This window comes from Triticum urartu, chromosome 5A (assembly GCF_056163025.1).
Source record: "Triticum urartu cultivar PI428250 chromosome 5A, HENAU_Tu73, whole genome shotgun sequence".
In the NCBI taxonomy this organism is placed as follows: Eukaryota; Viridiplantae; Streptophyta; class Magnoliopsida; order Poales; family Poaceae; genus Triticum; species Triticum urartu.
Window position 1 is genome coordinate 196785214 of NC_141877.1, and position 23030 is coordinate 196808243.

Genomic DNA, 23030 nt, shown 5'->3' on the forward strand with positions numbered 1-23030 from the left:
ATAAAATAAATAAAATCAAATGATCCTATTTTCAAAATTTGAGGAAACTCAAATATGAAAATAACAAAATCCCCAACTCTCTCCGAGGGTCCTTGAGTTGTGTATAATTTTGAGGATCCACCAAAATGCAAATAAAATATGCTATGCAATGATGATCTAGTGTATAACATTTCAAATTGAAAATTTGGGATGTTACAACAGTTTCAACCACTTCATAGTGAAAGAGGTTGAAGACTCTGTAGGAGTGTGAATCCTTTCCATATCCAAGCAAAAAACCTTCATGTGCTTTCGGTGCAAATTTTGAAGTGTGATGTGGTTCCTTGATCCAGCACCTGGCACCAAATACTCTGAAGTAACTGACATTTGGCTTCTTGCCAGTAAGGAGCTCATAGGATGTCTTGTTCAGAAGCTTGTGAAGATAAACACGGTTGATGATATGGCATGCAGTATCAATGGCTTCAGGCCAGAACTTTCTTGGAGTCTTGTATTCATTGAGCATCGTCTGGGCCATCTCAATAAGTGTTCTGTTCTTGCGTTCCATGACGCCATTCTGCTGCGGCGTGTATGGAGCTGAGAATTCATGTGTGATGCCCAAAGTATCAAGATAAGTGTCTAGGCCAATGTTCTTGAATTAAGTGCCATTGTCACTTCTGATGTGCTTGATCTTGATGCCATAGTTGTTCATGACTCGATTGCCGAAGCGTCTGAAGACATCCTACACTTCAGTCTTGTAGAGGATTATATGCACCCAAGTATATCTTGAATAATCATCAACAATGACAAAGCCATAGAGACAAGCAGTAGTAGTAAGAGTTGAGTAATGAGTGGGACCAAAAAGGTCCATGTGGAGCAGTTCGAATGGTTGAGTCGTTGTCATGATTATCTTCAAGGGATGCTTGGCCCTCGTCATCTTTCCTGCTTCACAGGCACCGCATAAGTGATCCTTCTGGAACTTGATGCCCTCGATGCCTATGACATGCTTCTTCCTTGCAAGAGTGTGCAAGTTCCTCATGCTAGCATGCCCTAGCGTCCGATGCCAGAGCCAGCATTCAGAAGCTTTTGCTAGAAGACATATGGCAAGCTGTGGTCCTGCTGAGAAATCTACCACGTACAAATCATCTTTCTGATACCCTTCAAAGACTAGAGACTTGTCAGATTCCATTAGAACAAGGCAACGATATTTTCCAAATATCACAATCATGTTTAAATCGCAAAGCATTGAGACGGACATTAAGTTGAAACCAAGGGATTAAACAAGCATGACTTTATCCATGTGTTGATCCCTTGAGATTGCAACTCTACCTAGACCCAATACCTTGCTTTTACCAATGTCAGCAAATGTGATGTGACTTTTGTCAGATGGACGTAAAGTTGAGTCCATGAGAAGACTTCGCTTGCCAGTCATGTGATTTGTACACCCACTATCAATAATCCATTCTGAAGCAGCTGGTGTCGTACCCTATAGTGTAGTTAGGGGGATAGGCTTCACGAAGAGAATTGTGAAGCATAAACATTTGACGAGCAAGTGGATTATGAAAGCTTAGATCGAGGTTAGGACTGATAGGGCAAGTAGCAAGCGACTCAGGAACAAAATACATAATAAGACCATTTGGGCATTTGATCTTGCGCCCTACAAGATGTTTAAGGTCCCCAGCAATAGCTTCAGACGAATTTGATTTTCGGCTGGAGACCTTTCCCTGCAAAAGAGAGTTAAGCTTTCTTAGCCACCCACATCTTCAAGGGTGGCTTCGAAGCAATGAGTCTAAGTGCAGCATCTGAGAACTTTGGCTTCGGAGCCCTAGCAAAAAGTCTTGCAGGTGGACAATAGTACTCATAAGAATAAGCAGAGTAGTTCTTGGTCTTATGAACATGGCGGTTTGATGAAACGCGCTCATATTCATAGGCCTGAGTATGGCTTCCCTGCAAAATGTTTGCATTAGTGCGACTCAGGTGAGTCCTTTGTCTGTATGAAGCCTTTGGACCATATGAAGCCTGTGGTCTGGGGTTTGTCTTCTTCACTTGTGGTGTCATGATGACATTCACAGGAAGATTCTCCAACAACCTTTTCGGCACCCAGACTTTCTTCATAGGTGGCCCATTCCTGCAGCTAGTACCAATATACCTGGCAAAAACTTCACCAGTCTGATTCTTAAACAACTTATAGTTTGCATCAAAGGATTCATCAATAACAATGGGATTAGCACAAGTGAAGCCAGACCGGGTGGATGGATCCACTAAAGTTTCCTTTGCAGCAACCCATGTGGTTTTGGGGTACTGCTCAAGTTTGCAGTAGGAGCCATCAGCATTCATTTTCCTTTCGAACCCAAGACCCTCTTTCCAAGGGTTTCGGTTCAGGATCTGCCGTTTGAGGACATCACATAGTGTCTGATGCCCTTTGAGACTTTTGTACATCCCTGTTTCAAGCAATGTCTTCAACCTAGCATTTTCATCAGCAATAGCAATGGCATCCTCAGCAGAGGGGTTAGTTACCACATCAACAGTTGAAGATATAGCAATAGTAGCACCAGTAGAACATCCAGCAACAGAAGTAGCATTGTCACGTTGAATGCATTTAAGACATGGTGGTTCAAATCCTTCCTGAGCGGAACTAATCTGTTTGGCACGAAGTGACTCGTTTTCCTTTTGAAGATCTTCATGAGCCACTCTCAATTTCTCAAGATCTTGCTTCCTTTGAAGATAATCATAGGAAAGCTTTTCATGAGTTGTTGAGAGCGTTTCATGACGACTTTCAAGTTCCTCATACTTAACATGAAGATTTTTTATGTCTTCAACTAAGGACTAAGATCGAGTCATTTCAGAGTCTAACAGGTCATCGCTTTTGTCTAGTAGTTTTTGAATATGTTCCATAGCTTTCTGTTGTCCAGTTGCAATTTTAGCAAGAGTTTTGTAGCTGGGTTTGGAACCACAATCAGAGTCATCTTCACTGGAAGTTTGATAGTGAGTAGTGCGTGTGTTTACCTTGGCACCGCGTGTCATGAAGCAGTAGGTGGGAGCGGAGTAGTCCTTGTCATTTGCATCGGTGTCGGTGATGAAGTCATTGTCTTCAGTGTTGAAGATGGACCTGGCAACGTATGCTGTAGCCAGACTTGCAACGCCAGAATCGGACTCCTCCTCAGACTCCACCTCCGCCTCCTCAGAAGCGGACTCCTCCTCTGAATCCATTTCCTTGCCAACAAACGCACGAGCCTTGCCAGATGAGCTCTTCTTGTGTGATGAAGACATTGAGGAAGACTTGGAAGAAGACTTTGAGTATTTCTTCTTCTTCTTGTCGTCAGAATCATATTCCCTGCTCTTCTTCTTCTTGTTGTTCTCATTGTCCCACTGCGGACACTCAGAGATGTAGTGGCCAGGTTTCTTGCACTTGTGGCATGTTCTCTTCTTGTAGTCATGAGCAGAAGCTTCATCATTCCTTGATCTTGATCGTGAAGACTTTCTGAAGCCTTTCTTCTTGGTGAATTTTTGGAACTTCTTCACAAGCATAGCAAGCTCCTTTCCAATGTCTTCAGGATCATCAGAACTGTTGTCAGATTCTTCTTCAGATGAGGAGACAGCTTTTGCCTTCAAGGCACGAGTTCACCCATAGTTGGGACCGTAGATGTCTCTTTTCTCAGAAAGCTGAAACTCATGTGTGTTGAGCCTCTCAAGTATGTCAGACGGATCGAGTGTCTTGAAGTCATGACATTCTTGAATCATCAGGGCTAGGGTGTCAAACGAGCTGTCAAGTGATCTCAGGAGTGTCTTGACGACTTCATGCTTGGTGATCTCAGTAGCGCCGAGGGCTTGAAGCTCATTTGTGATGTCAGTGAGTCGATCAAACGTGAGCTGGACATTCTCATTGTCATTTCTCTTGAAGCGGTTGAAGAGGTTGCGAAGGACACTGATTCTCTGATCTCTCTAGGTTGAGACGCCTTCGTTGACCTTGGAGAGCCAGTCCCAGACTAGTTTAGATGTTTCCAAAGCACTCACACGGCCATACTGTCCTTTGGTCATATGACCACAGATGATGTTCTTGGTAGTGGAGTCCAGTTGAACGAACTTCTTGACATCAGCAGCGATGACACCTTCACCAGCCTTGGGAACGCCATTCTTGACGACATACCATAGGTCGACATCAATGGCTTCAAGATCCATGCACATCTTATTCTTCCAGTAGGTATATTCAGTTCCATCGAAGACTGGGCACGCAACAGAGACTTTGACTATCCCTGCAGTCGACATAGCTAAAACTCCAGGTGGTTAAACCGAATCACACGGAACAAGGGAGTACCTTGCTTTGATACCAATTGAAAGTGCTAGTGATCGACTAGAGGGGGGGGGGGGTGAATAGGCGATTTTTATGAAAGTCTTCAAAACATGGAAGTTTCGAAGACAAACGATAGAAGTAAACCTATTATCATGCAGCGGAAGGTAGACTACACTAAGCAAGCCATAGTCAAGTATTCAATGAAGTGAAAGCACAACGACTAATAGTAGCTAGGCAGTATAGATCGGGTAGGAAGATAGTGTGAAGCCAATCAGAACAAGCAGTCACTCAGTGAAGACAAAAGATAATGCAATCATACAATGACTTCACCAGGGCCAACAGTAAGTAAAGGAATGGGAAGGATGAAACCAGTGACTCGTTGAAGACAATGATTTGTTGGACCAGTTCCAGTTGCTGTGACAACTGTACGTCTTGTTAGGGAGGCTGAGATTCAACTCAGAAGACCGCGTCTTCACCTTATTCCCCTTGAGTTAAGGACACCCAGTCCTCGCCCAATCACTCTGGTAAGTCTTCAAGGTAGACTTCCAAACCTTCACAGACTTCATTCACCGGCGATCCACAATGACTCTTGGATGCTCAGAAGGCGACGCCTAACCGGCTGGAGGCTTCACAGTCCTCAAGTGTAATAAGTCTTCAGATCACACAGACAGGAAGACTTAAGTGATGTCTAACACTCTTTGGCTCTAGGTGTTTAGGGCTTTATCCTCGCAAGGAATTCTCTCTCAAAGGCTTCGAGGTGGGTTGCTCTCAAACGACAAAAGCCATGCACTAACTCTGAGCATCCAACCGTTTATGGTTGTAGGGGGTGGGCTATTTATAGCCACTAGGCAACCCAACCTGATTTGTCCGAAATGACCCTGGGTCACTAAGGAACTGACACGTGTTCCAACGGTCAGATTTCAAACACACATGGCAACTTTACTTGGGCTATAAGCAAAGCTGACTTACCCAGCTCTGGATAAGATTTGCTCTCATTGTCTTCGCTCGAAGACACATGATTTTGGTTAAGCATCACTTCAGTCATTCTGACTGGTTCACTTGGACCCCACTTAACAGTACGGTGGTTCCTATGACTCAACAAAGAAGAAAAAGAACGACGAAACAACTAAGTCTTCGCACTCCATAGTCTTCACTCGATGTCTTCTCTTGTCATAGTCTTCAATGTGACTGTCTTCACATACCACCTTTGACTTCAAAGTCTTCATACATTTTTAGGGGTCATCTCTGGTAGGAAAACCGAATCAATGAGGGACTTCTACCTGTGTTATCCTGCAATTCTCACAAACACATTAGTCCCTCAACCAGGTTTGTCGTCAATACTCCAAAACCAACTAGGGGTGGCACTAGATGCACTTACATTCTGTCATTTTGTCAACCCATCATCTAATTACTACTCCACAATCCATTCCCTTAGGCCCAAAGATGGTGAACTGTCATGTAGTCGATGTTCACATAACACCACTAAGGGAGTCAACAACATACATATCGTCAAAATATCAAACGAATACCAAATTCACATGATTACTTATGACAAGACTTCTCACATGTCCTCAAGAACAAAATTAACTACTCACAAATCATATTCATGCTCAAGATCAGAGGGCATTGAATAGCATAATAGATCTGAACATATGATCTTCCACCAAATAAACCAACTAGCATCAACTACAAGATGTAATCAACAGTACTAGCAACCCACAGGTACCAATATGAGGTTTTGATACAAAGATTGAATACAAGAGATGAACTAGGATTTGAGATAAGATGGTGTTGTTGAACATGTCGATGAAGATTAGACCTTCCACGATGAGAGAGTTGTTCGTGATGATGATAACTTTGATTTCCCCCTCATGGAGGGAAGTATCCCGGGCAGAATCGCTCTGCCGGAGTGCAAAATTGCTCCCGCCAAGTTCCGCCTCGAGACGGCGATGCTCCATCCCAAAAGTTCTCTCTTTATTATTTTTTCAAGGGCAGTGATAACCCACAAGTATAGGGGATCACAACAGTTTTCGAGGCTAGATTATCCAACCCAAATTTATTGATTCGACATAAGGGGAGCCAAAGAATATTCTCAAGTATTAGCAGCTGAGTTGTCAATTCAACCACACCTGGAAACTTAATATTTGTAGCAAAGTATATAGTAGCAAGGTAATATGATAGTAGTGGTAACGGTAGCAAACGGTAATGATAGCAAAAGTAATGTTTTTGGTATTTTGTAGTGATGATAGCAATAGCAACGGAAAAGTAAATAAGCGAAGAACAATATTTGGAAAGCTCGTAGGCAATGGATCGGTGATAGAGAATTATGCCGGATGCGGTTCATCATGTAACAGTCATAACCTAGGGTGACACAGAACTAGCTCCAATTCATCAATGTAATGTAGGCGTCTATTCCGAATATAGTCATACGTGCTTATGGAAAAGAACTTGCATGACATCTTTGGTCCTACCCTCCCGTTGCAGCAGGGTCCTAGCGGAAACTAAGTGGTATTAAGGCCTCCTTTTAATAGAGTACCAGACCAAAGCATTAACACATAGTGAATACATGAACTCCTCAAACTACGGCCATCACCGGTAAGTGTCCCGATTATTGTCACTTCGGGGTTAACGGATCATAACACATACTAGGTGACTATAGACTTGCAAAATAGGATCAAGAACTCTCTTATATTGATGAAAACATAATAGGTTCAAATCTGACATCATGGCACTCGGGCCCTAGTGATAAGCATTAAGCATAGCAAAGTCATAGCAACATCAATCTCAGAACATAGTGGATACTAGGGATCAAACCCTAACAAAACTAACTCGATTACATGATAAATCTCATCCAACCCATCACCGTCCAGCAAGCCTATGATGGAATTACTCACGCACGGTGGTGAGGATCATGAAATTGGTGATGGAGGATGGTTGATGATGATGATGATGGCGACAGATTCCCCTCTCCGGAGCCCCGAACGGACTCCAGATCAGCCCTCCGGTGAGGTTTTAGGGCTTGGTGGCGGCTCCGTATCGTAAAACACGATGAATCCTTCTCCCTGATTTTTTTCCTCTCCGAAACCAAATATATAGAGTTGGAGTTGAGGTTGGAGGAGCTCCAGGGGGCCCACGAGGTAGGGGGGCGCGCCCCCACCCTCGTGGATAGGTGGTGGGCCCCCTGGTCTTCATCTTTTGCAAGGATTTTTTATTATTTCCGAATAGACGTTCCGTGAAGTTTCAGGTCATTCCGAGACCTTTTGTTTCTGCACATAAAAAACACCATGGCAATTCTGCTGAAAACAGCGTCAGCCTGGGTTAGTTCCATTCAAATCATGCAAGTTAGAGTCCAAAACAAGGGCAAAAGTGTTTGGAAAAGTAGATACGGCGGAGACGTATCAGCTCCCCCAAGCTTAAACCTTTGCTTGTCCTCAAGCAATTCAGTTGATAAACTGAAAGTGATAAAGAAAAACTTTTACAAACTCTGTTTGCTCTTGTTGTTGCAAATATGTAAAGCCAGCATTCAAGTTTTTAGCAAAGATTATGAACTAACCATATTCACAATAACGCATAGGTCTCATGTTTACTCATATCAATGGCATAATCAACTAGCGAGCAATAATAATAAATCTCGAATGACAACACTTTCTCAAAACAATCATAATATGATATAACAAGATGGTATCTCGCTAGCCCTTTCTGAGACTGCAAAACATAAATGCGGAGCACCTTTAAAGATCAAGGACTGACTAGACATTGTAATTCATGGTAAAAGAAATCCAGTCAAGCCATACTGAATGTAAACTAATAGTAATGAATGCAAATGACAGTGGTGCTCTCCAACTGGTGCTTTTTAGTAAGAGGATGATGACTCAACATGAAAGTAAATAGACAGGCCCTTCGCAGAGGGAAGCAGGGATTTGTAGAGGTGCCAGAGCTCAGTTTTAGAATAGAGATGAATAATATTTTCAGAGGTATACTTTCATTGTCAACATAACAACCAAGAGATGGCGATATCTTCCATGCTACACACATTATAGGCGGTTCCCAAACAGAATGGTAAATTTTATACTCCCCCTCCACCAACAAGCATCAATCATGGCTTGCTCGAAACAACGAGTGCCTCCAACTAACAAGAGTCCCAGGGGGAATTTTGTTTGCAATTATTTTGATTTGATTTGCATAAAGCATGGGATTGAGCATCGCGGTGACCAGCCACTTTCTCATGAGTGAGGAGCGGAGTCCACTCCTCTTGAGAATAACCCGCCTAACATGGAAGATGCGGACAACCCTAGTTGATACATGAGCTATTCGAGCATACAAAAAAGGATATTTATTTGAAGGTTTAGAGTTTGGCACATACAAATTTACTTGGAACGGCAGGTAGATACCGTATATAGGTAGGTATGGTGGACTCATATAGCATAACTTTCGGGTTTATGGAGTTGGATGCACAAGAAGTATTCCCTGTTAGTACAAGTGAAGGCTAGCAAAAGACTAGGAAGCGACCAGCTAGAGAGCGACAACAGTCATGGACATGCATTAAAAGTAATGAACACCGAATGCAAGCATGAGTAGGATATAATCCACCATGAACATAAATATCGTGAAGGCTATGTTGATTTTGTTTCAACTACATGCATGAACACGCGCCAAGTCAAGTCACTTAAATCATTCAGAGGATGATACCACCCTATCATACCACATCATAACCATTTTAATAGCATGTTGGCACGCAAGGTAAACCATTATAAGCTCCTAGCTAATCAAGCACGCCACAAGAAACTATGATCTCTAGTTGTCATTGCAAACATGTTTATTCATAATAGGCTGAATCAGGAACGATGAACTAATCATATTTAGAAAAACAAAAGAGATCGAGTTCATACCAGCTTTTCTCATCTCAGTCAGTCCATCATATATCGTCATAATTTCCTTTCACTTGAACGACCGAATGATGTGAATAATAATAATAGTGCGTGTGCATTGGATTAAGCTGGAATCTGCAAGCATTCAATAAACAGGAGAAGACAAGGAAATATGGGCTCTTTTGTCAGATCAACAATAATGCATATAAGAGCCACTTCAACAATTTAATTATGGTCTTCTCCTATCGACCCCCAAAGAAAAGAGAAGAAATAAAACTATTTACACGGGAAAGCTCCCAACAAGCAAAAGAAGAACAGGAAATCTTTTGGGTTTTCTTTTTAATTACTACTACAAGCATGGAAAGTAAACTAATTAAAAGCTACAACTAATTTTTTTTCTTAAGGTTTATTAAACACACAAGAAGAAAGCATAAAAAGGGAAATAAACTAGCATGGATGATACAATGAAAAAGTATGACCATAGACAACTGGCAATGAGTGTGTGAACATGAATGTAATGTCGGTGAGAAATACGTCCTCCCCCAAGCTTAGGCTTTTGGCCTAAGTTGGTCTATGGCCACGGTTGGCCTGGCGGATATCCATAATAATAGTTGGGGTCGTACTGAGATGCAGCGGCTATCGCCTCCTGAGCTGCAGCGTGGCGACGAGCGGCCTCCGCCCTCCTCTCGTACTCATCTGCCTCCTCTCAGGTAATAACACATCTTCCTTTTGCCTGATAATCAAAGAAGGCAGGAGCAGGGAGAGTAATACGGACAGCACGCTTGTCGGTGTCAAAACCGACGGATCTCGGGTAGGGGGTCTTGAACTGTGCGTCTAAGGTCGATGGTAACAGGAGACAGGGGACACAATGTTTACCCAGGTTCGGGCCCTCTCTATGGAGGTAACACCCTACTTCTTGCTTGATTGTTCTTGATGATATGAGTATTACAAGAGTAGATCTACCACGAGATCAGAGAGGCTAAACCCTAGAAGCTAGCCTATGGTATGATTGTATGTTGTCCTATGGACTAAAACCCTCCGGTTTATATAGACACCGGAGGAGGCTAGGGTTACACAAGGTCGGTTACAAAGGAGGAGATATATATATCCGTATTGCCTAGCTTGCCTTCCACGCCAAGTAGAGTCCCATCCGGACATGGGACGAAGTCTTCAATCTCGTATCTTCACAGTCCAACAGTCCGGCCAAAGGATATAGTCCGGCTGTCCGGAGACCCCGTAATCCAGGACTCCATCAGTAGCCCCTGAACCAGGCTTCAATGACGATGAGTCCGGCACGCAGTGTTTTTTCGGCATTGCAAGGCGGGTTCCTCCTCCGAATACACAATGGAAGAGTTTGAATACAAGGATAGTGTCCGACCCTGCAAAATAAGTTTCACACACCACCGTAGAGAGAATAATATTTCCACAAATCAAATCCGCTGACATGTTTTGATAGCATTACGTCACGCCATGGCCCGGTCATTATTTGAACCGTTTTTCTTTAACCAGCCCCGCACATAACGCGAGGCGGTTTCTTGACACGTCTTGTCAAAGCAGAGATCGTCTTCCCCTTATCACGGGATTATCATCAATACAAATGTGGGTAACCCAGCCGTGCCTGTTGGTATGACTCCTAGATCTTAGGTAAGTCTCAAACGGCCACGAGGGGGACGTCTGATATTCACCCTCTTTATAAAGGGACAGGGCCTTTTCTTTTTCCCCTCCCGCGCTCAATCGAATCCTTCCCCCGCCTCAAGTTCTAACACCCAAAGCTCAGGTCAGGCGCTTCGGACCTTCAATCATGTCCGGATCCAGCCTTCAAGGCCGGTGGATGCCTTCCTTCGTCACAGAGGAGGACATCAAGAAGTTGAGGGAGGCCAGATATATGACCGCCGAAATTTCGCATAGGCTGCCCGCCCGAGGGCAGGTCGTCCCTACTCCCGAACCCAACGAGAGTGTCGTGTTCGTCTCCCACTTCCTCCGAGGACTAGGCCTCGCTCTGGATCCCTTTGTTAGGGGTCTTATGTTCTATTAAAGGCTTGATTGTCATGATCTGGCCCCGGATTCCCTTCTTCACATCTCGTCATTTATTTTTGTATGTGAGGCCTTCCTCCGCATTACCCCTCACATCGGCCTGTGGCTCAAGACCTTCGATGTGTAGCCGAAGACGGTCGAGGGGCAGTACGCAGCGTGCGGAGGTGCTTAAATAAGCAAAATTGCTGACGCTCCACGGCCAAAGGGTTCCTTTCCAGAGATGTCCGGATTGTGGCAGCGGGAGTGGTTTTACATCACAGCTCCCCGAAGTGCCAAATGGGTAGCTGCCCTCGCCTTTCGCTCGGGCCCCCCACCACAACTGATGTCATGGATCAGCAGGGGGCTGAGCTAGGGTCCAGCCAAGGACGTGCCAATACTAGAGAGCCGTATCCGAGATCTCTTCAAGGGAGATTTCAGTCTGGTTATGGTAATGCAAGTTATGCTGGTTCGTCGAGTCCAGGCTTGCAAACACCGACCCCTCCGTATGTGGGAATTCAACCCGGAAGGATGGTGCGCTATTCAGCATTTCCATGCCATGACGCACGAGGAGATGTACAAATCGTTCTTCGGACCCCAAATAGGGTGTTCGGCGGACACCATCGAGGACGTGGGCCTAAGCTGCAACTGCCCCGCTGCCCAAGTAAGTAATCCCATGGCCGAACACACTGTCCTTTTATTTATCATGACATCATTCTGAAGAATCGCTCTTTGACCAGGACTGGATAACAAAGGCGAAGCTGATCCGGTGTTCGGCTCCCCTTCCAGGGGGTTTGGGCAATCCAGTGCTAGAAAAGATGCTCGAGCCAGCACCTCATCTAGTGCCCTCAAAGGAAGATGAAGGGGGGAATAAAGAGGGTGAAAGCGGGCCTCCATCACTATCTATTCCAATCGAGGGAATGAGCGCCTTTGCGAGGGAGGATAACTAGGGGGAAGAATCTGACATTCTCTCTCCCCGGGGAAGGAAGATGACTACCTCTGAAGATCTGGAAACTAAAGTTTCCAAACGGGAGAAGAAATCTTCGCCAGAGGGTCCTGCCTCGGAGGGTATTCTGGCCGCACAATGTCCGCACGGGGATCAGCCCTCTACCGAGCTGTAAGTAATCAAAAAGTACTTAATAGTGAATATATCCTATCTTACTTCCGAAGACAATACTCGATGCTTATAAATTGTAGTCCGGATCGCAGCCCTTCTCGACAGAGTTCATCTTTGGGGGATCTTCTTTCGGAGATGATGGAGAGCGAAATGCCTCCCCGGACTCCCAAACTCAAGAAGCAGGCGACCTTGAAGTGTCGTCGCGAAGGGTATCTCCGGATCCACTAGGGCCAGAGGATAACCCTTTGGCTGCCCGGCATCCCCAGTATCCGGCTCCTGAGGGGAGCGATAACAAGGGTCCGTACAGTGTGCGGTCGTACGCGCTGAAGGATCTTCTGGGGCAAGCTGTTGTCTCGAAAGCGCATCATACACTAATGGGTACGGTAATTGAGAGGATTTCATCTGCTGAAAGCGGTTTGCACGAAGCTTTTATGAGTCTGCTGAAAGGCTTCGAGGTACGTGAAACAATATATGCCTTTAATAGTACCACATACTTTAGGTATGCCCATGCAGATAGTAGCCCCTGAGACTGGTTGTCGTCGGTAACGGCGGCAAGAAGAGGATCATAGTCCTAGGTAATAACCAGATCGCCTTTATGTGCAGGTGGTTGAAGCTCCGGTGGTGACCCGGACTGATGGTTTTGCCGAACTAAAGCGGCAACTGGATGCGGCAAATGCCGATATCGTGCTTGTCAACAAGCGGCTTGACGAGGCACAGGGTGAGTGATTTTTCTGGTGATCGTCACATAATAAGAGTAGCATGATGCCAGTATCGTTAGCATGTTGTGACTGTAGATGGAGCTGCCACCATGGAGACCCTTCGGGCGGAGCTTGCCCGAGCCAAGGAGCAAGCAAGGAGTAGCAATGCGGACGCTTTAAAGGCGACCGAAGAGTTAAGGGCCGAACAGGCCGCGCATTGCGAGAGCAAGGAAAAAAATAGCCAAGATTACCATAGAGTTAAAAGATGCTACTGACCGTTACCGGCTTCTTGAAGAAGAAAACCGGGTGAAGGCGACAGACCTGGAGAAGGCCTGAGTGGCTGACAAGGAAGCCCGCCCCAAAATTAGAGCGACGAAGGAGGAACTGAATCAAGCTGCAGATATCGTGTTTGGGAAGCCCTTCTTGTTGCGGACTAAGTTCGGAGATTCGAAATATGCTCCTCTGGACCGGCTATGGAGTTCTGCTGATGCATACATGGATTTGGCTACAAGTGCTGCTGACAAAGCCAAGTACTTCAAGGATCAGAAAGGTCCCGAAGTGGAAAAGCTGTTTTGGTCACAGTTTCACGCTCCAGTCCGTCCGCTGCTGCTGAATGAGCGATTGACCAGTTGGGCCGAGCTCCATAGGTTGTCCGGACTTGCCATGAGGTCCGTTGTGGATCACCTGTGGCCGAGAGGGCCAAGGCCGAGTAGCTATTTTAGCTTAGTGCAACAATTCCTTGAAGCTGTGCCACGCGTTGATGCTGTAAAGAGACCAGCGTGCATAGAAGGTGCGCGGATGGCCCTTGCCCATGTCAAAACATACTGGGCGGAGATGGAGGCCACCACTGTTGCGGCACAGGGTTTGGCCATAGGCCGAGTTGCTGCCGAGCACTACTTTGAAGAAGTCCTCGAAGGCGCTTGTTCGATAGAGGCTTAGTGCTCGAAGAATATTATTTTCCAGTGACATGTAGTCCCATTGTACAAACAATGTTTTTCTGAATTAATCAAGGCTGTATTTATACTTTTGCCCGAAAGTACTATGATGCCTCCTGTGCGGCCGTTTATGTATATATGTATATAACCTGAAAGTTTGCAGTCGTCGGCTTCCGCCCCCACGCAAAGAATGCGGGGGTGTTCGGAAAAGATGCATATCCACACTTGATCCAACGCCTTGGTCTGTTAAGGAGGTGATAGAATAGCGAACGAGGCAATCAGACTATATTGCTTTAACACTTTCACTTAGCCATAGGAGTTTGACAGTGGGGCTACTATATAGCCCCTGGTACTTCTGCGCTCCTCCGAATACAGTGCACGTACGTACATGACCGAGAAATGGCCCTTTGTTAATGCGGAGGAATCCCGAAGATTCCGATTAGTCATCGAGTGGTTGACCAGTCTCTCGCTATATCATGACAGTCAGTTTTCGGCTTTCTCTACTGAGGTGCTCATCCGGATGAACCAGGGCACAATCGCAGTAGTTCTCCCAGTGCTACCTTAGCCGATATAATGGAACGTAAGGTACCAAAACATGAGAGCCGGGCAAACCAAACATTTGACCAAAGACATGATCCGTAGCTGATGCATATAGGGCCAAACTCACGATGCCGAACACTCCCTATGGTGTTTGGTCTTTATAACATATACCGGGCTAAACAATGCCCTTTATAAGAAACCCCATGTGTCTGGGTATGTGCAAAATCCTGGCATGGCCACATGCCAATAACGTCGGCATCCTTCTCGGTTGTGTGGAGTATCCGGAGGATGTGAGCAACAAGAGACAGTAAAAAAGGTTTACGCAGGGCCTTAATCTAAAAAGAAACCTTTGGGCGGGTCCCTGCTGCACGTCTGCGCCTGTGTCTCCGTTGTGCCGTGTCCTGGACGGGTGTAGCACGATTGTAACCTGCAAAAAGAAAGAACTTAGGTGAAAGTTGTCGTGCCGAAAAGAAGAAAGAGTTATCAGAATTCGAGAGAAGCCTAGTTGAGCTGGGATGGCCCTGATTACACGCGGGAAGCCCCTGGTATCGTGTTATGAGGGTTCGAAAACCGGTCTCATGCATGTATGATGGAACGCCGGACTCGTCTAAACGTGTCCGTGGTCTTGACGACCTGCCATTTTTTCTGGTTGGTGAGGCCGTCTAGTGTGCGGATGTTAGAGCCGCCGCGTCCTCTTTCGTACGTGAAGAACGGTTGGTATTTCCGCTAACTGTAATGATGCCTCATGGACCGGGCATCTTGAGCTTGAGAAAAGCATAATGCGGTATTGCGTTAAAATGAGCGAAAGCCGCCCTTCCGAGTAGTGCATGAAAATCACTTCGGAATGGAGCGATGTGAAAAGTTAACGTTTCACTTCGGAAGTTATCGGGAGAACCGAATACCACCTCTAGTTGTAGAGAGCCAGTGCAGTGGGCCTCTTGGCCTGGTATTACTCCCTTGAAGGTAGTATTACTATGGCTTATTTGTGTCGGGTCTATCCCCATTTTGCGGACTGTGTCCTGATATATCAGATTGAGATCACTGCCGCCGTCCATGAGGACCCTTATGAAATGGTACCCATTTATTATTGGGTCTAACACCAAGGTCGTCAGTCCTTCGCGCCGGATATGTGTATCATGATCCCTACGATCAAAATTGATCGGGCAGGCCAACCAGGGGTTGGACCTAGTGTGACGGGCTCTATGGCACGTGTGCATCGGAGTGTGTGATTGCTTCTTCTCCTTGTCACATGGATCACGTTTACTGTTTTAACCTCTGGTGGGAACTTTTTCTGTCCTCTGGCGTTTTGCTGGCGAGGTTCATCCTCATCTTCGCTTGGTGTCTCTTCCCCTTTGTGTTCGGCATTTAGCTTACCGTCCTGCTTGAAGACCCAACATTCTCTGTGGGTATGATTTGCAGGTTTGTCTGGGGTGCCGTGAATCTGACAGAGTTTGTTAAGAATTTTGTTTAGGCTGGATTGTCCTTCTCTGCTGGCTTTGAAAGGCTTTTTCCGCTGACCTGGTCGGGAGCCCCTGAATCCGGCGTTTACCGCCGTGTTATCTGGGCTACCTTCTTTACTTCGACGCTTGTTTTTGTTGCATCGTGGTTTACCATTGCCATCCCTTACTTCGGATGTGCTTGGGTCGCTGGTGCTGCTACGGGCCAACCAGCTGTCCTCGCCCGCACAAAAGCGGGTCATGAGGCTTGTTAGGGCTGCCATTGTTCTCGGTTTTTCTTGACCGAGGTGTCTGGCAAGCCATTCGTCTCGGACGCTGTGTTTGAAAGCTACTAAGGCTTCGGCGTCCGGGAAGTCGACTATTTGGTTCTTCTTGGTGAGGAACCTGTTCCAGAGCTTTCGAGCGAACTCCCCGGACTGTTGGATTATGTGACTTAAATCGTCTGCATCTGGGGGTCGGACATAAGTCCCTTGAAAATTGTCTCAGAAAGCGTCCTCGAGCTCCTCCCAACTTCCAATTGAGTTTTCGGGGAGGCTTTTCAGCCAGTGCCTAGCTGGCCCTTTAAGCTTGAGGGGCAAGTATTTAATGGCATGGAGATCGTCTCCACGAGCCATATGAATATGGAGGATGAAGTCCTCTATCCAGACTCCCGAGTCTGTGGTTCCGTCGTACGCCTCTATGTTCACTGGTTTGGATCCCTCTGGGAATTCATGATCCAGCACCTCATCGGTGAAACATAATGGGTGTGCGGCACCCCTGTATTGGGATGCGCCATAATGTTCGGACGGTTGTAGTATTTGGTGTTGAGTTCTGTACCATAGAGCGCTTCCTAGATCCATAGATAGATCTGGTCGCACCGGATTTTTAACACAAGTTCTTACGTAGAACGTGTGTTGACTTATGGGTGACTTTGTTAGCCGCTCTATCGCGTTCACAGGGTGGTGGATCCGGCTGGTTGGCCGTATCACTTTTCGGCTGTATGGGCTCTAAGGCCTCATCATCGAATTCCGGTAATAGCTTGCGCTTTGGATAGCTATTTGGGTGGTAGCTTCTACCATACTTTGTTAGTTTGTTCCACTTGCTGTTGAGCGTATCTTGTGCGACCTTTAGCCTTTGCTTTTGTTTCTTCAGGCTTCTCGCTGTGGCATTAAGCCTTCTGTGGATATTCTCTTGCTCCAAGTGTGTTTCCGGGATGATGGTTGCATCTTCGTCCGGACTGTTTTCTTCCCTAGACGGGGATTGATGAGGCTTATCTTTGGTGTCATCGTGTTCGGATGTTGGATCCGTACTATGTTTGCAGTTTGCATCTTGATCGTTTTCTCCCAGCGGGGTGGTGCAGTTGTCGTCTCTTCCAGAGTCGCATGGACTATTATTATCGCTGTTCTTGCTATGGCGGGACTTAGAGCGGCACCGCTGACGTCGGCGCTTGGGTTGCTTCTTGGAGGTATCATCCTTCGCTGTCTCATTGCCATTGGATTGTTTGGGGGTGTCCACCATGTATACGTCATGTGATGAAGTAGCGGTCCAGCGCCCTATGAGCGGTGGTTCCGGTTCGTCTCCTGCATCGTCGTCCATACTATTGATGTCTTTGGAGTCAAAGTCGAGCATGTCGGTTAAGTCGTCAACAGCGGCTACTAAGTGGGTGGTGGGTGGGTAGCGAATTTCTTCGTCGCCCGCATCCCATTCTAGCCGGACATAGTTCGGCCAAGGTTCTCCTGACAGGGAGAGAGAACTTAATGAATTTAGCACATCCTCGAAGGGTGAGTGCTGAAAGATGTCCGCGGAGGTGAACTCCATGATCGGCGCCCAGTCGGACTCGACGGGCACAGATACGAGCGGCTCGGAGTCCGTGGCCGTAGATGAATCCAGTGGTTTGGCGACACGGCTCTCGTAAGGGGTAAAGTCAGTATCCGGCTCTATCGCCACTGAGAGTGCGGCCTCCATGTCCGGGTCCATCCCTCCGCTCTCGGATGGCGCGACTTGCTTCGGATAGATGGACGGAGTAGCTGCGGATGCGATCTCCCGAATATTGTCCGACGACAGAGTTACGTCATGCTCGCCAAGACTGTACGACGCGTCCGACATGGGCTCAAATCCGTCGAAGATCAAGAATCCGCGGATGTCGGCCATGTAGTTCAAGTTTCCAAATCTGACCTGATGGCCAGGGGCGTAGCTCTCAATCTGCTCCAGATGGCCAAGCGAATTGGCCCGCAGTGCAAAGCCGCCGAATATGAAGATCTGTCCGGGGAGGAAAGCCTCACCCTGGACCGCATCGCTAGTGATGATCGAAGGAGCCATCAGGCCTTATGGTGACGACACAGTGGAACTCTCAATGAAAGCACCAATGTCGGTGTAAAAACCGGCGGATCTCGGGTAGGGGGTCCCGAACTGTGCGTCTAAGGTCGATGGTAACAGGAGACAGGGGACACAATGTTTACCCAGGTTTGGGCCCTCTCTATGGAGGTAATACCCTACTTCCTGCTTGATTGTTCTTGATGATATGAGTATTACAAGAGTAGATCAACCACGAGATGAGAGAGGCTAAACCCTAGAATCTAGCATATGGTATGATTGTATGTTGTCCTACGGACTAAAACCCTCCGGTTTATATAGACACCGGAGGAGGCTAGGGTTACACAAGGTCGGTTACAAAGGAGGAGATATGTATATCCGTATTGCCTAGCTTTCCTTCCACACCAAGTAGAGTCCCATCCGGACATGGGACGAAGTCTTCAATCTCGTATCTTCACAGTCCAACAGTCCGGCCAAAGGATATAGTCCGGCTGTCCGGAGACCCCCTAATCCAGGACTCCCTCAATGCTGTCTGTCAAAAATTAGTCGATACTAGAGGGGTGATTCACTCCTCTCAACAAACTGGTGGTGAACCATAGCATTAAAATCTAGGTAATCAGGAGGCAATTCAATATCATCCTCACGTATGGTTACACCGAGAAAATCAGCTAAGTGGGTTGCATAAATTCCACCGAAGAAATCTCCATTAAATCTATTATTATGCAACCTACGTGCAACAATGGCTCCCAAATTATAAGATTTATCTCCTAACACAACACTCCTTGGAATACTAAGGTCAGGGACACACATGTGACATCCTTCATCTTTACCATTTATTCACCTACCTATGAAGAGAGCAAAATAATGTATAGCAGGAAAGTGAATGCTCCCTATGGTAGCTTGTGTTATATCTCTAGATTCCCCCACAGTTATGCTAGCAAGAAAATTTCTAAATTCAGATTTGCGGGGTTCACTAGCACTACCCCATTGTGGAAGTTTTCAAGCAGTGGCGAAATCCTCTAAGTCCATGGTATAAGATTTTTCATAGAGATCAAACAGGACACTTGGAGAATTACGTGAAGATGAAAATTCAAACCTCCTCACAAAGGTACTAGTGAGATAGTGGTACTGGCGGCACTTTTCTTCCTCGAAGCTCACAAGATCAGCGTTACGCAAATATGCGTTAAATTCTTCCTTAATTCCCACTTGATCCATAAAGTTTTCAGAAGGCCATTCACAAGGACGCACTGGAGCGTCTCTTGGTGGTTCTTCATCAGCATCACGCATTGCAAGCCTGGGTCCTTGCTTCCTTGAAGAACCACCATGGTACATTTTCCTAAGCATATTTATTCCTCTGAAAAATTTCTGAAATTTTTAGTAACTTCAAAATAAAAGTAAACCACACTCAACAAAGTTGATAGCAACTACTCCTACAAGTGCCTAGAGCCTATATCATGCATCAAAACTACTTTTGACCATATAAATTTGACATGCAAGCTCAAGAACAGGGTCACCTAAGAAGCAAAAGTTTGCAATGAATAAAGCACTAGAACAAAAACTAATTGGACCAATGGAGGAGTCACATACCACGGAACAATCTCCCCAAGCAGTTTTGTGAGAGGTGCTTTGAGCAAGGAGATCGAAAATGGCAGCAAAATGAGCTTGGACTCGGGTTTGAGCTGGATATTCGTGTTTGTGGGAGGAAGAATGAGTGTGTGGGTGCAGGAATAAGTGGAGGAGGGCCACCGTGGGCCCACGAGGCAAGGGGCGCGCCCAGGGGGGTAGGGCGCGCCCCTAACTCTTGTGGCCAGGTGCCAGCTCCTCCTGCTGTCTTCTCAATGCCAAATATTCTCAAATATTCCAGAAAAAAATCATATTTAAATTTCAGGGCATTCAGAGAACTTTTATTTTCGAGGTATTTTTATATTGCATGGATAATTTAGATAAGAGACAGAAAATACTATTTTTATTTTATTTAATATAAATAACATAAAGTAAAGTAGGGCACAGAAGGTTGTGCCTTCTAGTTTCATCCATCTCATGATCATCAAAAGGAATCCACTAACAAGGTTGATCAAGTCTTATTAACGAACTCATTCCGAATAACATGGAACCGGAGAAATTTCAAATAACACTATGTTACCTCAATGGGGATATGCACATCCCCAATAATAAGAATATCATATTTCTTCTTGACAGTAGGAAGAGGAAATTCAAAACCTCCAAATATAATCGATGGAATTTTTCCAATAGAGTTGATACTATGAAGTTGAGGTTGTTTCCTCGGAAAGTGTACCGTATGCTCATTACCATTAATATGAAAAGTGACATTGCCTTTAGTGCAATCAATAACAGCCCCTGCAGTATTCAAAAAGGGTCTTCCAAGAATAATAGACATACTATCGTCCTTGGGAATATCAAGAATAACAAAGTCCGTTAAAATAGTAACGTTTGCAACTACAACAGGCACATCCTCACAAATACCGACATGTATAGCAGTTGATTTATCAGCCATTTGCAAAGATATTTCAGTAGGTGTCAACTTATTCAAATCAATTCTACGATATAAAGAGAGAGGCATAACACTAACACCGGCTCCAAGATCACATAAATCAGTTTTAACATAGTTTCCTTTAATGGAGCATGGTATAGTGGGTACTCCTGGATCTCCAAGTTTCTTTGGTATTCCACCCTTAAAAGTATAATTAGCAAGCATGGTGGAAATTTCAGCTTCCGGTATCTTTCTCTTATTTTTAACAATTTCTTTCATATACTTAGCATAATGATTCATTTTAAGCATGTCAGTTAATCTCATACGCAAAAAGATAGGTCTAATCATTTCAACAAAGCGCTCAAAATCCTCGTCATCCTTTTTCTTGGATGGTTTGGGAGGAAAAGGCATGGGTTTCTGAACCCATGGTTCTCTTTCTTTACCATGTTTCCTAGCGACAAAGTCTTTCTTATCATAACGTTGATTCTTTGATTGTGGGTTGTGAAGATCAACAGTAGGTTCAATTTCTATATCATTGTCATTACTAGGTTGAGCATCATCATGGACATTACCATTAACACTATCACTAGTTTCAGGTTCATTACTAGATTGTGTTTCAGCATCAGAAATAGAAATATCATTTGGATTCTCAGGTGTTTTAGCAATAGGTTCACTAGAAGCATGCAAAGTACTATCATCTTTCTTTTTCTTCCTTTTAGAAGGACTAGGTGCATCTATATTATTTCTCTGAGAATCTTGTTCAATTCTCTTAGGGTGGCCTTTAGGATACAAAGGTTCCTGAGTCATTTTACCACCTCTAGTCATAACTCTAACATCATTTTCATTTTTCTTACTATTTAATTCATTGAGCAAATCATTTTGAGCTTTAAGTACTTGTTCTACTTGAGTGGTAACCATATAAGCATGTTTACTAATAAGTTTAAGTTCACCTTTAACATTAGCCATATAATCACCCAAGTGTTCAAGCATACTTGAATTGTATTTCAATTGTCTACCAAAGTGAGCATTAAAATCTTCTTGCTTAACCATAAATTTATCAAACTCATCTAAGCATAGAGTAGCAAACTTGGTAAATGGGATTTCAGCTTTATCATATCTATAGAGAGAATTTACCTTTACTACCTATGCCGGGTTATCAAGACCATGAATTTCTTCAATAGGCAATGGATTAAGATCATATGTTTCTTCAATAGGCGGTAAATTAGGACCGTGTATTTCTTCAATAGGAGGTAAATTCTTAACACCTTCAGCTTTAATACCTTTTTCTTTCATAGATTTCTTTGCCTCTTGCATATCTTCAAGGCTAAGAAATAGAACACCTCTCTTCTTCGGAGTTGGTTTAGGAATAGGCTTAGGAATTGGCTTAGGAAGTGTCTAATTATTTTCATTTGTCAACATATTATTCAATAGAATTTCAGCCTAAAAACAGAACCAACACAACTATCCAGGTAATCTCTGGAAGCATCGGTTAGTCCATTATAAAAGATATCAAGTATTTCATTTTTCTTAAGAGGATGATCAGGCAAAGCATTAAGTAATTGGAGAAGCCTCCCCCAAGCTTGTGGGAGACTCTTCTTCTATTTGCACAAAATTATATATATATCCCTCAAAGCAGCTTGTTTCTTATGAGCAGGGAAATATTTTCCAGAGAAGTAATAAATCATATCCTGGGGACTACGCACACAACCATGATCAAGAGAATTAAACCATATCTTAGCATCACCCTTTAATGAGAACGGGGATATTTTAAGGATATAAAAGTAACGAGTTCTCTCATCATTAGTGAATAGGATGGCTATATCATTTAATTTAGTAAGATGTGCCACAACAGTTTCAGATTCATAGCCATGAAAAGGATCAGATTCAACCAAAGTAATTATATCAGGATCAACAGAGAATTCATAATCCTTATCAGTAACACAGATAGGTGAAGTAGGAAAAGCAGGGTCAGGTTTCCTTCTAGCATTAAGAGATTGCTGCTTCCATTTAGCTAATAATTTCTTAAGATCACTTCTATTATTACAAGCAAGAATAGCTCTAGAAGATTCTTCATCTAGAACATAACCCTCAGGAACAACAGGTAATTCATAAGTATTAGGGGGAGAGTCTTCATCATCACTATCTTAAATATAATCAGTTTCAATAATTTCATTCTCTCTAACCCTAGCAAGTTGTTCATCAAGAAATTCACCAAGTGGCACAGTAGTATCAAGTGTAGAAGTAGTTTCATCATAAGTATCATGCATAGCAGAAGTGGCATCATCAATAACATGCGACATATCAGAATGAATAGCAGAAGCAGGTTTAGGTGTCGCAAGCTTCCTCAAAACAGAAGCT